We start from the raw sequence: 18893 nt of genomic DNA on the forward strand, positions 1-18893 counted from the left end.
AGTAGGGATATTTTTCATCTCTACAAAAATATATCTGCCTCCCATTTTTATTAAAGTACATATTTCTCCTGGCCCATCTTGCATTTTCCCACTTTTGATTGAAAGATGGATACCAGAAATTCTGCCACTTCAGCTCTACTACAAGAAACACAATAGCACAAAACTGATGATAAATGGCAATTGCTGCTGGACATGAGGACCAGAGGGAGCGGTATGGAGAGGTTGACTCTACTTGGACTTGAAATCACATGTGATCCTCAAAGAGAATGGCACTCATCTCCCAGCAGTGTTTGCTGCTTGGGAATACGGACTCAATAGTCTTATCTCTCAAGAGGGTGTGGAAATCTAAACTTTCATGTGAACTCAAAAATTTTTAGTATTAGCAACCAATTAAATTCAAAAACAAAAATATACCTCTGGCCCAACTCTATACAAAACAAAACCTGTCAGGAGGCTACATCTGGTCATCTAAGAGCTGCAGCCTCCCAATTTGTGACATCCATCATAGAAACTTTTTTAAAATGTTTTAAAGAAATATGAGTTTCAGTTATGTTTAAATAGCTATCACTATTTTTCATACTTATTCTTGGTTTCCTATTTACCTATTTTCTCATGTGTTTTCCTGTTTTAAAAATATATGTAGATGAATCTTGACTCTTAAGATGAAATAAAACAAGGTCAATGTTTCTGCTCCCTCCTACCAGGACTTAATTCATTAGAGTGTACTTCAGAAAGCAATTCACACATTTCACCTAAATAATCACCCCCAAAATGATGACTAGAAAGTAATTCTCCTGGAAATAATAGCATTGAGAACTCAAAACAGGAGCCCTTGTTCTGTGAGCCATGGGGGGATGGCCTGAACTGTTTTAGTCCCAAGTGCAGTAGAGCATTTGTGGAAGCACCACACTTCCAGATTGTGATGGTACATGCTGACGTCCATGGCAGGTGCAAAACAGTATGGACTCTTGCCAGCCCACAGTGGGAACCTGAACTCCAGTTCCATAAATCTAATTACCATAAGCACAGTCAGCAGACTGAAATTGATTTCTTTTCACCTTCATGTTATAATCTTGGCATGATAAAGTAAGTAAGTATTTGTTAACTTTTTGCTTTCCAATATTAAGTTCTGTGTTTCCTGAGTGCTCAAATATGGTCAGTGAGGAAAAAACTATCTTCACATAAGAAATTCTCATAATATGATAGATACTAGAGATGATCAAATCTAATGCCCTTATTGTTGAGTTTAAGAGATTAAAACCTAGAGGAGTCATGTTTATCAGTAAAGGGTCAGATAGTAAATATTTTAAGCTTTGCCAGCCACTAGTCTTTGTTATCTTTGTTGTTAGACATTCCCTAAAGGATGGCTAGAGGAAGTTTTTCAAACAAAAAAAGAAATAATAAAAAAGGGAATTTCAAGCATCAGAAAGAAAGAATGAACAATGGGAAGGGCAGGATTATGGGTATATACAGTAGAATATCCTTTTCCTCATATATATGTTTTGTAAATTATATTTGATAATTGAAACAAAAATTACAATGCCATCTGACATTCAAGAAAATAATATTTAAAACTGGAAAAGAAAAAGGGCTCTAAATGGAAGATTTCCATACTTTACTGCAAGTGGTAAAATAACAATACCACTAGATTGTAATATGTCTCACACACACACACTAATATACATACATATACATACTGTAATGCCCAGAGAAACCACTGAGAAGATTCTACCACAAGATACACTCAAAAAGTGAAAAATAAATGAAGATGAAATCTTGAAATGTTTATACAATGCACAGAAAATTAGGGGAAGAAAAACTAGAATAAGAACCAGAGAAAATATAAAGAGAAAAATAATAATAAAATAAGTCTAACTGCTAACATACAATAATTACCTTAATGGTCTAAATATCCCAATAAAAGCATAGATTGTCATACGTGATAAAAAATGACATCCATACACTATAAACAAGAAACTCACTTCATATTAAATGAAATAGGTAGGCTAAGAGAAATAGGATTGAAAAAGATACACCATGCAAGCATTTGATTTAGAAAATAATGATTCGCTATAATTAACATCTGATAAAGTAAACTTCTAAGCAAATAAAATTACTACATAACAGGACATACAATGATGGAGGGAATCAATCCACAAAGAAGACATACGATGCTAAATGTGTACACACCAAACCACAGAGCCTCTAAATGCAAATGAAGCAAAACCTGAGATGAAAGGAGAAATAGACAACTTAACAATCACAGCTGGAAACCTTAATGCTCCCACCTCCCCACCCCCCGCCAATAGCAACTGATAAAACTAGTAAGACAGAAAAGCAGCAAAGATATACAAGTTCTAAACAACAAAATCCATTGACAGGGTCTAACAAAAAATTTTGAACACTACCCAAACAGCAGCCAAATATACTTTATTCAAGCACCTATGGAACATTCACCAAGACAAATTATATCCTGGGCCAGAAAACAAAACTGCAACAAATTTAAAAGAATTCTGTAGAGTACGTTCTTTGACTATAAAGGTGTCAAACCAGAATTCAATAACAGAATGGCAACAGGAAAATCTCTATAAAGGTATGTAAATTAAGCTACACAGTAATAAATAATTCATAGGACAAGAAGTAAATTTTTAAAGAAAATTTTGAAAAACAGACCTGAAAGAAATGAAAGTACAGCATATCAAAATATGTGAGATGCAGCTAAAGCAGTGATGAGAGAGAAATATATAGCACTGAATGCCTATCTGTAAAATGAGATAAGGTTTCAAATCAATTATCTAAGTTCCTACCTCAAGAAAATAGAAAAAGGAGAACAAACTAAACCAAAAACAAGCAGAAGAAATAAAGATGAGAGCATAAATGAATGGCAATAAAAATAGGCAAATAGAGAATACAATGAAATTTAAATTTGGTTCTAAAAAAAATCAGTAAAATTAATAGACCTCTAGCAAGATAGGCAAAAATAAAAAAGCACAAGAATCACCAATATGAGGATCCTAACAGAGGATATGATTACAGATACTGCAGCTATTAAAAAGGCAACAAAAAATAGTATTTAAAATAAAATGTATACTCATAAATTGGACAATTTACAAAAAATAAACTAATTCCTAAAAAAAAGGCAAAGCATTAAAACTCAGTCAAGATGAGATCAATATTCTGAATAATCCTATAACCATTAAAGAAATTGAATTCATAATTAAAAACTCACAAAAAAGAAATAACTAGGCCTAGATGATTTTGCTGTAAAATTTTATCTAACATTTAAAGAATTAACACCAATTTTACACATTCTCTTCTAAAAACAGGAGGAGGAAGGAGCAATTTTCAGCTCATTTTATGAGGCTAATATAAACCTTTTATCAAACCTAACAAAGACAGACAGTATAAGAAAAGCAAAATTAGAGAGTAACATATTTCATCAATTTTACATAAGACTTTTCAACAAAATATTAGCAAACTGAATCCTATAAAGTAAAAAGAAATTATGCACATAACGAAGTAGGATGATTTCCATGTATGCAAGGCTGGTTCAACATTTGAAATTCAATCAATGTTATACTCTATATATCAACAAGCTAGAGGAAAAAAAGAAAGCAGGTGATCATATTGATTGAGAAAAAGCATTCAATAAAATCCAATGCATTCATGATAAAAACTCTCTAGACGGGAACTTCCTCAACCCAATAACATCTAAAAAATTTACATCTAACTTCATACTAAATGGTAAAACTGAATGCTTTCTCCCTAATCCTGGGTCCAAGGTAAATATGTCCTCCCTTACCACTTTATTCAACATAGTACTGGATTTTCTACTTTGCAATAAGGCAAGAAAAAGAAACAAAAGTCATACAAATTTGAAGGACAAAATAAAACTTTTACTTTTTGCAGATGGTATGATTATCTATGTAGAAAATCCCAGAGAATCTACAAAAAAGTCCTAGAACACATAAGTGAGCTGAGTAAGTTCACAGGATACAAGATTAACACAAAAATATCAATTGTATTCCTGTACATTAAAAATAAATGTGATGAAACTGGAAAACACAACGTGATTTGCAATTGGTCCAATGAAAATGAAATACTTAGGTGTACACTTATCAAAACACATACAGGATTTACACGCTAAAAATAATTACAAAATGCTGATTAAAGGAGTCAAGTATACCTAGGCAAATGGAGAGACATATTTGTTTATGGATTGGAAGATTTAGTATAGTAAAAATGTCAGTTCTTCCCAAATTGATCTATATGTTTAATGTAACTTCTATAAAAATCCCAATAAGAATTTTTGTAGATGTAGAGAAGCTTCTTCGAAAATCCACATGGAAAGGCACAGGCTTTAGGATAGCTAAAATAATCTTGACAAAAAAATGAATAAGTGGGAGGAATCACTCTATCCAATTCTAAAGCTTCTATATTGATATATTAATCAGAAAAGTACAGTATTGGTTTTAGAAAAAAAAAAGAGAAAAATTTCTGGATTTAGGGCTAAGCAGAGTTCTTTTACTTAGCCCCCAAAACATGATCCCTGAAACTAAAAATTGATAGCTTGGGCCTCATCACAATTAAACACTTTTGCTCTGTGAAAACCCATGTAAAGAGAATGGACAAGACTAGAAGAAAATATTTGCAAATTACATATCCAATAAAAAGACCAGCATATAAAAACATAAGAAGAATTTCAAAACTCAACAGTAAAAAAAACAACACAACTAGAAAATGTGCAAAAGACATGATCAGACATCTAACTGAAGAGGATATACAGATGACAAGCACATTGAAAACATGTACAACATCATTTGACATAGGAAATGGATGTCACAATGAACTATCACAAACATGCATCAGAATGGCTAAGATAAAACTTAGTGACAACAGCAAACACCAAATGCTGGTGAGTATGTAGAGACACTGGACCAGGCATTCATTGCTTGCTGAATGGTAGAGCCATTCCAGAAGAGCATGGTAGAATTCTCGTAAAACTGAACATCATACAAAAACTGCAAAAACATACAACTCAGAAGTTATGCTCCTAGGTATTTATCCTAGAAAAATAAAAACTTAACATTCACACAAAAACCTGCACATGAATATTCATAGCAGCTTTATTTGTAATAACCCCAAACTGGAAACAGCCCAGAGTTCCAACACCAGATGAATGGTTAAACAAACTGTGGTACATCCATACCATGGAACACGACTCAGCAATAAAAAGAAACAAACTACTGATACAGACGACAACTTGAAAGAATCTCCAGGGAATTATATTAAGTGAAAAAAGCCAGTCCTAACAGGGTATATGCTGTATAATTCTGTTTATGTAACATTTTGAAATGACAAGAGTTTTAGAAATGGGGAATAGATTAGTTATTGCCAGGGATTAGGAATGTAGGTGGTGTGGGTGAATAGGAGGTGGGTGTGGTTATAAAATGACAACACAAGGGATCCTTGTGGTGATGGAACTATTCAGTATCTTGTTTGTGGTGGATGCACAAACCTACATATGCAACAAAACTGCACAAAATTAAATACACACACATGAGTAAGAGTAAAACTGGATAAATCTGACTAATATTAGTGGATTGTATCAATGTCTCTATACTGAATGTTGTATTTTAGTTCTGAATATAAGGTTTAAGCTTCTCTGAAAGATGAGACTCAAAAAGAGATAGTCTTCTACTGACCAAGGATATGCCACAGGACACATATCACCCACCAGGTGATCCAATGATATCCAGCATACAATTATAAAAAGTTTCAACCAATCTCCAGCGATAAATAATCTAAGGCCATCTCTGCATTTATTAAATCTAGCAGAAAATATTAGGAATTCATTAACTCCTGAGTCCATAATCTCTTCTTCAAATGGCAAAATTACCCATTTCCAGCACATTTTTTTTCTTATACTGTTGCATTGGTAATTGCATCAGAAAGAAAGGGAATACAAGACAGGATTTTAATTCAAATCTAGTGCTTGTCCAGAACCATGCCCCAAAGAGTGAAATTTGGTAGATAAGACAGAAAGATAAACAAAATATAGAGAGCAAATAAGCAATCAAAAGAAATGCATAATGATATGTTCTATGCAGAGGATTACAGTGGATGATGTTTCAAGTGACCTGGCTAGCTGCAGAGAATAAGGGAGAGAATCCTTTCAATCCAAGGCCCCAAATAGGAAGAAGCTGGATGTGTACAAGGAGGAGAAAGTAGCCAGTGAGGCTGGCACAAACCAAGCAGAATAGCATAATGTAAGGTCAGCAAGAGTGGTCCACAGCATGTGGGCTTAGTAAACAAGAGCCAAGAGTTTGGATAAATTATTCATCTTGATCCTCCATTCTCTCCACACCTCACAAGGTAAAATTCAGGGATTAAGCCATTACATTACACGGCAGATTTCAATAAATGTTTGTTAGATATAATTTAAGCCAGACCTAGAATTGAAGCTTCTTTTTGTTTCTCCTGTTTTACCCACAACATCATACAGTGTCTCTGCTTCTAAAAAAGAGCAGACAAATAAATGAAACCCAAAGGCGTCTGCTCTTGAGAACTTTCCAGGATTTTCCTTTGAGTACACTGGGTAGCTCATTCCCCTAAGTACTTTGGCACTTCATATATAGTATTCATAAATTCAATGAGCTGTTTAGTGAGTAATTTGACTCTGGACCATGAGAAACAAAAAATAAATCTGGGTCTAAGGAGACTTCAGCAATTCATCCAGTTCAATATCACTGATAGAATATAAGCAAAATCTTCTTCCATTCCAGTTGAAACACGTAAATGACAGCAACATATAAACATATTTCATAAACACAGAGCCTACTATAAAAACTGGAAATAAAAGCCTCGTCAATCAGAAATGGAGAGGCTTTCCTAAAAAGTGTATAGAAGGCACAGCAGTGAGTTGGGGCTGAAACTGTGTAACTTGGGGGTGTCAGGGAAGATGGAAAAGACCAGAGCCTACCTGAAATCACAGAGCTGCCTGACACTAAGAGATGTGCTGGGCTCCTGGACCACACTGTGTTTGCATATTGGAGTCTGGACCATAGCAGGCGAGAAGAGATTACCCTTGACTGAAAGATGGAGTTGCTCACCTATACCGCCTATACCTAACGGGGACTAATAGTCTAGAACCATGATTTACTGTGGGTAAGTCTGAGATTTTATTAGATTCTTAGGGCTGCTATAACAAATTACTACAAACCAGGCGACTTAGAACAACAGAAATTTATTGTCTCAGTTCTGAAGGCTAAATGTCTGAAACTGAGGTGTCGTCAGTGCCATGTGCTCTCTGACACCTGCAGGGAAGAATCCTTTGTTGCCTTCTACAGCTTCTGGTGGTTTACTTTGGCATTCCTTGTCTTGCAGCTGCATTACCCCAATCTCTACCTACATCATTCACATGGTATTCCTCCTGTGTCTCTTCTCACTTATACCAGTCATGTTGGATTAAGGGCCCATCCTACTACAGTATGACCTCATTTTAGCTTAACTAATTGCATCTGCAATGATTATTTCCAAGTAAGTTCACATTCTGAGGTTCTGGGGGTTAGGACCTCAGCATGTCTTTCTGGAGGACAAAGTTCAACCCATAACACACAGCAATAGATAACTAACACACCCAGCCAAACTATGCAAGTGTGAGGGGAGAATGAAGATATTTTCAGACATATTCAACCCCTAACAATGATGTATACAGAACTGCATTCCCAGCAGTTATTGCTAGAATACCATTTTTCTACATATTTATGTACCCATGAAGTATGGTTTTATTGGATTTGAAATGTTATATAAATGTTATTGTATGGGTAACTTGCTGCTTTCTGTTTTTCATTTATTGTTTTTGAGATTTACTTACTTTGGAAACCTAGTTCAATTTTTAAAATTTCTGTATGGTATTTGATTGTAGAGATATAGCCTATTTTATCAAAACTTTCTCTTGTGGAGGAATGTATATTATTCTCTATTTGCCTTTCAAGAGTGTGTATTTTTCTCTATTGGCTTTTTAAGAGTCATCCTCTGCCCTTCTCTGACTGGCTGTGTGTCCTGGGAGGCTGACCTCTTGAGACTGCATCACTAGGACTCCCGTGCTCTCACACTTAGGGTTAGGTTTGGCCAAGGCCAACACCAATGGGAGATCAGCCAGCAGGAGGACAGAGAGGTGGTGCTTTCCACTCACTAATTCACATGTTTACAGTGGCTGCATTCCTTTACCAACCACCTGGAGGGCAGCCTCTCACCTCTGACTTCTGCTGTCCAAATTCCAGTAACACTGCTTTATCCTCTTCTCCCTTCTAGGGAGAAGGTCTAGGGGTGATAATGACTTTCGGCCCTTGCTACTCCCTGGGTGCTTTACTAACCTTTATTGGTCCCCTAAACTTGCTAAAACTTTTAGTCTTTTCTTTAAAGCCCTCAATTTTGCCCTAAGACACAGCCCATCCAATTGGATTATGGGATTATGTCATCCATAAATTTGATGAGTGCATGGATGGACTCTGCCAGGGGGAAGTGGGACCTTGGTAATCTGAGGCAAGCAATAACTGGTATCTTCACTAAAACAAATCTGCCTCTGGCATGTGATATGCACCTACTGCCCTAGCAAATGCTTTTCCTTTAGTTTCCATCAGTGAGTATAACCTGCAACATCTCACCTTTGCCCAGCAGTTCAACAGTACACCTTTGCTGTCTTTTATCAAAGCCATGTCTGATCTCTGTCATATTATAGTCTAGACTAGGGCAGTGATCCTCAAAGTGTCACCTGTGAACTGGTTTCTTGTCCATGTTTCTTACTTGTCCCCAGTGACTTAAGAAGCTTGCACCAAAATGTGAACTATGTCGCTATGTACACTGTTCAGTTAAGCTGATAATTCTTTTCTTAGCAAGGCTTTTTGATGAGGGAGCAGTGACTGATTTACATTCTGGTGTAAGTGCTTTACTTTGCTGCAGACTTAGACTTTGAATAGTTGGTATTATGGTCTGGAGGGACCTTGATTATCTTGACATGCAACAGAATATCATGTTGGGGCATTAGTAAGAAAATAAAAACCAGATGCCTTTAGGAAGACAAAGCCTGAATGAGGAAGGGAGGCAACCACGTGAAAATTCAGACCTCTGATACTATAAAGTTTCTAGTAGAACAATGGTATAAAAATGTCAAGATATTCCCTCTTCAATGAGAGACAAGTTGTCTCACTTTGCACAGACCACAGCAGAAAAAGTCCTCAGACTTAATACATCTGAGGCACTAGATTTGGGTATATTGCTCTGGTCCATCATCAGGCAACCCGTAAGGCTTCCTGTTCCAAGAAATATGTGGAGCAAGAGAGGGTCTGCAGCAGGTCCAGGCTTTGCACAAGGTGACCTGCCACTTAATGCCAATGACACAGCAGACTGTGCAGTCCTTGAAGAATTTGTGGCAGAAAAGGATAAAGTATGAAGCCAGCAATAGTAGCATCAAAATAGATCCCTAAGGTTTTTGAAGAAAGGCTATTTCCTCTTCTGCCAACCATTGTTTTCTGGTGGTAAAGCTGTTTTGGGTTTGGTACGTGGCCCTAATAGAAAAGCAACAGCTCAATATTGTATGGAACACTAGGTGACTGTAAGAATGGACTATAAGAATGGCTACCATAAACAGCTGGGCATTACCTGACTGAAGACATTAAGAAGTTGGATGTATGCAGCAGCCTTCATTCCCTTATGAAATGTGATTGGTGTGTATGTATGTATAAGACTGAGCCAGAGCAGATTAGGAAGTCAAATAAATTTCAGGAGTGATGGCTCAGATTCTCCTGACATTTGCTCCTACTCTTCACTTTCTCTTCCCTAACTCACATCTCTGGCTTCACAGATACCCTAAAATCCTCATGGTCTTATTAGTTAGTGACTAGATTGTCTGCTGGCATGCCAGCACCATTTCTACCCTTCTTGTTTTATGGGGTCTAGGAAAAGGCTTGGTAAACAATTGCAAAGGACTGGAACTTTAAGGCCAGAGGAAGTGTAACAGGAATGAGGGCCAGTATGCAAATAGTCCTTTGGAGGAAGAATATGGTGCTACAAAGAGAAAAATGCCAGTATGGCTGAAACTCAGAGAGCAACATGCAAGAGAAAGCTGGAGAGGGAGAGAGGCCATATAATACAGGAGTGTCTAGGCTGCATTAAGGATTAGAGTCTTTCTCCCATGAGCTATGGGAAACATTTTCATGATCTCTGAGGGTCATGAAAACTTTATGAAAGACATGACATGAGAGATGGGGTTGACGAGTGGGACGGAGAGTGGTGAGAGAGGAGCACTCAAAAAAATGAGACAAGATATGTTAGTAAATTGTGTATCAGCCAATTTAGCTGGAGCAGAGTATAGAGGAGATTAATTTAAAGACAAAATGGAGAACCTAACACGGCAGGGGTTTGGACTTTATTCTGTTGTTGATGAAATGTTATTCAGGCAACCATAACAACACTTCTGGAGATGGCTTCTGTAGTAAACTTAAACTGAAATATCAAATTTGAATTTAGGTTGAGAAATACTGTTGGCTTTTGTTAATGATGGTGTTTTGTGGTTCTTGAAATGAGACAAAGAGGCTTAAAGATACAGGAAATCCGAGGCTTTGGTAAAGACTTTACATTGTTTCATATTAAAAGGAGCTGCTGCAGGGTTTTTCCTCATGCCAGGGCTGTAGAAATAGAGGAAATAGATTATGGCACTTTCGAATATTAGATAAGTAAATGCCAGATCTCTTAGGCTGTGTTTTCAATACCTAGCTCTAGCAATTTTATCTTGTGAAGAAGGCAAGAAAGGGATCTTTACTCCCTCAATTTTTGCTAGTCACTTCTCACTAACTGATTACTGTTTGATGACAAAAGAATGGTGGTGCAACAGGAGTAGATGACATGGTGGTCTGCACTATCTTATTGTGTAGTTTACTTGTCTTCTTTAACTTGATCCAGATCCCACTCTCATCTTATGATGAATTGATTATATCTAGATCTGATCTTACAACTTGGTGGGTCCAAGAAAATCCAACTCAAAGTGTGCAACTATGTCTTGTTGCTTTGTGTCTATGGTCAGATGCACCACTTCTACCAGGGCCCAGTAGCACACCAAGAATTGTTTTTAGAATGATTAATTCTTTGCTGTAGATAGCATGGTATTACACTAGAATTCATGCTGTGATTCCTGTATTAGGAAATACCACAAATGCCACATGGTACCTTTCCCCAAATAACCTTAATACAAATGGGTCTGCCAGGTTTCAGGGATCAAGTAACAGGAAATTGAACTGCAACGTGGACTTGTTTGAAAGCCCTTTCCTGCTCTAAAACACCTCAAAGCCAGCAGGCTTCCTTATCATTCAGTAAATAGGCTGATAGGGTTTCCCAAGCATAGAGTATGCTGTCTCCAGAACTGGAAGAGTTCTACTAAGTATTGTACTTTCTTCTACTTGGGAGGTAAAAGATATATATAATCCTTTGTTCTTTACTTTGTATAATTCTTTGATCTTTACTTTTGGATGTTTCATACCTGCCCTAGACCACTGGACTTATAAAAACTTTACTGATGTGGCTTGTCGCTGAATCTACCACACTCAAGAGTTATTATTTTTTTCGAAGGTCTACATTGTCTTTACCACTTCTTGTCCATCAGGTCTGATTAGCACTGTTTTATTGAATAGTGAGCCAATTTGATCTTTTGCAAAATGTCCAAATGCCCAGGTCTTTTTAGACTATTTTATGACAGAGAATGGCAGAAAACTGCACCTCGAGGGCGAGACCATAAGTACATGCTGCTGTTCATCCCATGTGGATGTGAACCACTTATGGTCCTCTCTCTTGATAGGGATGGAAGGAACTAATTTTCCAGATCAATGGCCACATATCACATTCCTAAGGCCATGTTTATTTGCTCTAGTAAAGATAATATATCTGGAGTGCACACTATAATTGAAGTTAATACCTAACTGAGTTTGTGGTAATCACTGTCACCTAGAGGATCCATCTGGTTTCTCTAGGCATCAGATTGGTGAGTTAAATAGGCTATGAAATGGACCACCACCCATGCATCCTACAAATGTTTGAGAGTGGCACATATTATGTCTGCTGTTTCCAAAAGTTGCAATATTTTTTCAATAGTTTTAATGAGATAAAATTAACATAACATCAGTTTACCCATTTATACTCCACAACCCAATATTTTTAGTATACTCACAGACTTAGGCAATACTGCTTTATGCTGCTTTTTTTTTTTTAACCATTGTATGAGGAAGTTTCAGAGGATTCCCCTTGGTTTTCTCTGCTACAATAGTTCTTACCTTATAGATCAAGGAGCCAATGTGGAGATTCTGCCAACTCACAAGAAACCCATACGAGTCAGACATTTGGGGAAAGAGAAATGACCACGGGGTGTGTCCCTGGACATAGTGAACTGAATTTGGGCCAGGACTCCATTTATCACCTGACCACCATTAGCCACCAATCTAACAGGGATAGGGAATGAGGATGCTTCCAGCAGTCCTCTAAATGAATGTCTGAGTATTCCCCTTTTCTAGTATACAGTAATAAATGTCATGGTTCCCTTTAGGAAAGGACTGGGGGGATTATTATATATATACCTGTCATGGTACTACAGGTTCCTTTCTCATGGTTGATCAGCCTCTCCTACAGTCAATGGGTTCCTATCTCTGAGACTAGCTCAGGCCAGGAAACTGGGTAGTGAATCATATCTTATTATTGGGTGGCCTTCTGATAGTGAACCATTGATTTATTTTAGTTGCATAGATTGAACACACATGTAAACTGTACATTTATCTTGATCTGATGATACCATGTTTTATTTTTCAACTACCTTTATAGCTCTCTGTGTCAGGCCTCCGTCCACCCTCAGTATATCCTACCATAGCTCTGGTCTACAGAGAACAACACCTCCCCCCAAACTCCCAAAACTCTTAAAATGTCATTGCCCCATTGTAAACCAACTATACTTTAAAAAAAATGTCATTACCCTTCTCCCAAGCACATTATCATTTTAGTAAATGGAGTTTTCTTTGGATCCTCCAATAGAGTATAATCATCTGGTGATTTTCTTGGATTTATGTAAAGTATCAACTCTAGTATATACATTTTTGTGCTCTTTATTTTTTTTTATCACCATTTGTCCTGACAGTCTTGGTATTTCCACTTCACTTAGTGTGGGACATCGTTTTCCCAAGCATCCTGGAGCCCATCTAGTGTAACAGCACCATCTCCCAAGTTCTTGCCAGTGTAATTAATCCTATAGTGATTTATAGCGATCCTATAGTAATAAAAATGTCCTTATCCAAATTCATATTCTATCCCTTTGTTACAGCACTCTCAAAAGTAGTTTCATAAATACTCTCAGAACCCCCACCCATACATGTTCCTATGTCCTTCAGTGCCTTTAATATATAGTGACTTTCTTCTCTTAGCAGGTCTAGCACTTTCCTTATCTGGTTCTGTTATGACACAACCCTAGCTGTTTTTCTAGTAGCAGGAGAGAAAGTAGGGCTATACCTAGAGCAAGGAATCTGCTATCTTTCAGATCAGACCTATGGTGTGTGTTCAAGCAAGGAGGAATGATAACCACTTAGGAGAAATGAGATATTTCCAGAGTCCAGGGGCTCAGAGGATTCTGGAGAGTCAGGATTCCTTAGTACATTTCCCCATATGTATCCATTCCAAGTCACAGGATCCCACTCTTTCTCAATCTCTGACCTTGGCATTTCAGACCTGCCAGGGTAAGAATTCAAATTGTTCTGCAGCATGTCCTCCTATTCTAAGTCAACTCTGATCCTCATCTGCTCTCCAGAGCAGGAAGTGACAGTCTGTGTATGGTGTCAAGGAGACTCACTGAATTTACCACTCTACTTAATGTTGGTGATTAACCACTTTTAGCTTATCACTGCCTTTTCTCAATATGTCTATTGTCCCACTGATAACCACCTGATTCCATCATTCTTATGATTATTATTTCCCCCAAATCTTCCAAAACCTAAGATATTGCACCTACCAGTTTATTCCATTTCACCAGTTTCTTACCCCAGTTCACTACTGGTAAAAATTCTAAGAATTGCACTGTGGTGATGAGGTCCTTATTGCCACATGGCCAGCACTGGATCTAGCTTCAAAATTACACTTCTAAATTTGCTTCCTAGGTATACTCCTAGTACCAACTCTGTTAGGTTGGATTCCCCAGTAAATAGACTCTTAAAATTCTAGCATCTGCATGCAGGTTTCTTCGGGAGTGCCTTTACTGGGGAACAACACAAGTGAGGGATAAGGAAGGTAAAACAGGTCAGAGGATGAAACTGAACTGTGAGTAGTTGCAACAGACAACCCACCTGATCCTATGGAAGTTTCTAAAACTGGGATAGCTCTTCAGAATTTTCTCAATTGAGTCAAAAGGATCAAGAACTTTGTACTTCAACTTTGACTACTCAATAAATTCAAGCAGCCCTCAGGGAAGTGTTTTAATATTGACTGAGGCTACTTCTTTCAACCAAGGGTAATTTCTAGGGACGAGCTCTATTGGGAGCCACTGGCAGCAATACTCCTAGTAGCTAAGAGAATGAATGCATTAGTTTTGAGCCCTTCACATATTTATTTCAACTGAAATGTTACTAAAATAATAATCAAAAGTATGAAACCAATATATATTTAGGCTTTAAAAAAAGAAAGTATGCAGAAATATGTAATCTTGTAATATTTGTATTACGAGAAGTAAATGGAAAGATAAAAGAACAGAACACTAAGCCTTTGGGACCAGTCTAACTTTAATGATTAATATTTCCCCTCGAGCTAAATTTGACTTTAAAGAAATCCCTGCCCACCATACTGGGTTTGAAGACCCAAAAAGACAAGCACTGAGAATTTTATAATAATGCTATAATCAACTTTGGGCAGAGATGTTTCAAAACTGATGTCTCTGACATTAGAAGCTCTGGGTTCTTAAAGAAACACAGGGGAACTCTCTTATAATTTCATAACCACTTTTAAAGAATTTTTACTAGTTCCATTTTGCCACTTGAGACAACTCTTTTACATAAATTAGAGGAAGCACAGACTGCATCCAAAATGCTTGGTTTGAAGTCCAGTCTGCCACCTACTAGCTGGATGATAAACAAGTTTTTAAATCTCTCTATGCCTCAGTTTCCTCATATTTAAATACATGGGAGTGATAATGAACCTACCTCATGTGTTGATAGGATTAAATAAGTTAAGTATTTTGTACATCGACTGGCATCACTCAATCAATGATTGTGGTCATTATTTTGTCCTCCAAGTAGGTGATTTTCTATCCCTTCATATATAATCTTGATAATCTTACAGTCTCTTAGCAGATTAGATTCGCCACTGTATCTGCTCTATTGTGTTGCATTCGTCTTTACTGGGTATTTCAGATTCTACATATGGCTGTTGGAGCAGATGCAAACTGGTTGAGATTAATTGTGGAATCTGTGTCAAAAATAACTCATTTATGTCAGGACTGACACTACAAATCTAGTCCCTTGGTACCAATATAGGAAATGGATTCTTAGCCCAGATTTTGCCATACTTCACTGTTTTGAGAGATCATGAGGATTATTTTAGATCCTTTTTTATTTATTTTCAAATATATTAAGGCTATATAAAACATAAGCGCTATCATTGTAACTTGCTTATGGAATAATCCAATCTTGGCAGGGTATAAGCAGGACAGTTTAATTTTTGTTTACTACTGCTTTCAACCTGTTTGGTTTGATCTAGCCTTCTATATCCCTTGATGACATCTAAGCAGAGAGATCTCACAGCTTCCTGAGAATGTTCAATTAAAATAAGTTTAGGTGTTACAAATTACAACATGATTTACATCTTAATCTAGTTTTAAAAAGCAACTCCCTTCCGGATCCCAACTCATGCTGACCTGGGGCTTATGGTCTTGAATTAGCGGAGAGCCTATTTATTCCTACCCCCTCTCACCTGACATAAAAGAAATCTGAAGCAGCACAGTGAAGGAAAGATGAGATTAGAACCAAAGCGTAAATATTTTACTTACTTTTTATTTCTTGGTCCAGCTACTGTTGATAGGTTGTCATTGCCTGCTCTGGGACAAACATCCAAATGCCAGCTTGTGCTGCATTTCATTCGTTGGAGTATTTGTGGGGACTCTGGGCTGTATTGTTTAATCATATCGATGATGTCCTCTCTCTGGCTGACATCTGGTCATGCCCAATCAGATCCTACACTTGGTGGGTTTATTCCATAGTATTTCAATTTTGCGCTTCCACTGTGCCTGCAGTACACCTTCATAAATAGGGACCTTCAACAGAGATTCACCCTGGCTCTGTCATGGCAAACTGTTGGGAGTTGTGGCCTGTCTTCAGGCCCTGCAATACGGGGCTGCTTCATTTATCTTCAGCGTTATCCACCTAACTTCAGCGTTATCCAGGTAAGCGGCAGATATCTGATTCTCTGTCCATGCATGCTCCCAAACTCCAGAAAACACAGGTGAAGCTACTGAGAATTCTCTCACTGCACCCCACCTTGTGCAGTGAGCCCCGGAGGATCTATGAGTTTCTGAAGCCCAGCAAGTATGGGAGTTAGATGATCATCTCTGGACTCTTCGCTTAGGCAGCATAGCTCTTGAGGGGAAGGGGGATGTGAAACAGAGAAAGGAGGATGGGAAAAGCCACAGACCTTTTCTTCAACCTAGTAATGACTATCTGAAAAGACAACGATTTTACTTCCAAGAAACCTTTTCCAAACTTGTAGACTTCTGCCCTATATACTTTAGACATGAGTGATGGTCTGATGATGGTAGGATTGTTTTGACATATCTTAAAAAACGTCCCTCAGAGATGTGTATATTGGCTTTTCCTTAGGCTGAGTGAATTCCTATCACTGATGATTTATAAGTTGATAACTTAGCCAGAATTCTAAGAGATCAAAAAAAGTTTATCTCTGCAGGATATTGATAATTTACTTAATCTCTTTGTTCTTTAGCTTTGTCACTTGCAAAAGGGGTAAGATAATAGTACCTACGAGAGAGTTGTTGTGAAGCTTAAATAAGGTAATCCATGTAAAACTTACAGCTGTTCAACGCAGCTTTTTTCGTTTTGTTTTGTTTTTCTTTGCTTTTCCTTCTTTCTTTCTTGAAAAAACAAAGCAAACTAAAAAACCAAAAGGCAAAGCAAACCCACGGTCCAGGATGCGTGGCACGGAGCCAGCAGGATGTCCCCAGGTCCTCAGGGACGATTGGTGTGCACCAGCGGGTGCTCTCTGCACCCATGTGATGTCCTGCTGCTGGCGGCAGGTGCAAGTTTGGCACCACGCACTTCACCATCCACTCAATGCAGTCGCGCACCTTCTTGCCGTGAGGTGAGGGCACAGTAGATCAGGGTCAGGCAGTCGCGCCTGCGCACCTGCCAATCCTGGAGGTGCAGTCAGTGAACGCAGCCTTGATGTTGGGAACGAGAGGCACGTCTCCACGTCCTCTTTGTTGGTCAGCAACAGGATGGGGACACCGTCCGGCGCCTTGGTCGTGACCATCTTCTGGAACGCTCGCTTGGACGCGCACAGCCTCTCCTTGTCCGCGCACAGCCGTTCTCCTCGTGCGTGGAGTCAATGAGGTAAGACGATGCCGTGGCACCCTGTGTAGTCCTTGCCCCACAAAGCCTGAAGCTCCTCCTGACCCGCTTAGTCCCAGAACACGAGGCAAGCCCTTCCCAAGTCCATAGAGGCGAGGTTTAGACTGCGGTGGCGGTGGCTTTGGATCGATTCATCCCCTTTGTAGTTCTTGTTAAACCAGGTTTTTGACTGCTCCAAGAAGCTCGGATTCTGGGCATTGTGCAGACCCAGCATCAGGATGCTGTACTCCTCCGGACAGCAGCGTTTACATCCGGACGAAAGAGAAGCTGGAAGCGCCGGGGCCATAGGAGACACCGGTCGCCTGACGCGCTGACGCAGCGCTGACCCGGCGCTGACCCCGCACTGACGCCGCGCTGACCCGGCGCTGACCCCGCGCGGCGCCTGCCGGGATGCGGACGCGGACGCAGACTGGCCGAAACACAGTTCTTAGTACACGGTAAGAATTCAATGTAAGCTACCCTCGTATAATCCGATATATTTATTAAACTATAAATAAATGTTGATGGAGTATATTTATTCATATAGTTAACGTATATTTACCAAATACTCACCTGTCATGGGCACTTTGCGAGGGGTAATGAACAAATCAGCCGGCTGTCATGAAGCTTACATTCTAGTGCGGGGAGGCAAACAATAAACAATCGAGTAAGATTTATAATGCGACAGATAAAGATTGGCCCTAGGAAGAAAACGAAACAGGGAGAGTGGTCCAGGAGTGTGGAGGAGTGCTGCTCTTTTAAGTGATGTAAGGACTCACTGAGGAGGTGACTTTTGAGCGGAAATCTGAGGTAAAGAATATTATTCAGCATGTTAGCAGAAAAATGTGTTGATTAAATTCAGTATTACAATCTTCACAAGTTTGATACAATTTATAATTCAAGCAAGTAACTAAACCTTATGCCCAATGAAGAAAAAATTACCTCAAGTCGAGTAGATTAATCTAGTTTTTAAGGAGACAGTTTATGCTATATATAAAAAATTTGTACTGGTCCAGCCTGGAGAATCTTCCTTCTCTTGGCTTTTAGCTTGCCTTGTGATTTTGTTTTGTTTGTTTGTTTAAGGTCAGGCATGAGGTACTAGGAATTGAGGTAAACAGGCCCTTAGTGTGAGGTTCTGTGTTAATCTGGCTAGAAGTTGGTCTGTGTTTAATGTTTGATATAGCTATAGGTGCCATTGACTTCAGATTCCTCTAGTGTCTTTGTTTTTGTCTCCCTGTTATTTTAGGCGCATCCGTAAGA

The 18893-nt window shown here is 38.5% G+C and overlaps 1 pseudogene; it reads right to left on the bottom strand.

Annotated features, from left to right (window-relative positions):
- Nucleotides 1–17354: 17354 nt before the first annotated feature.
- On the bottom strand, nt 17355–18213 carry LOC105077422 (ADP-ribosylation factor-related protein 1 pseudogene; annotated as a pseudogene).
- Nucleotides 18214–18893: the final 680 nt, after the last annotated feature.

Source organism: Camelus bactrianus, chromosome 8 (assembly GCF_048773025.1).
Source record: "Camelus bactrianus isolate YW-2024 breed Bactrian camel chromosome 8, ASM4877302v1, whole genome shotgun sequence".
NCBI classification, from domain to species: domain Eukaryota; kingdom Metazoa; phylum Chordata; class Mammalia; order Artiodactyla; family Camelidae; genus Camelus; species Camelus bactrianus.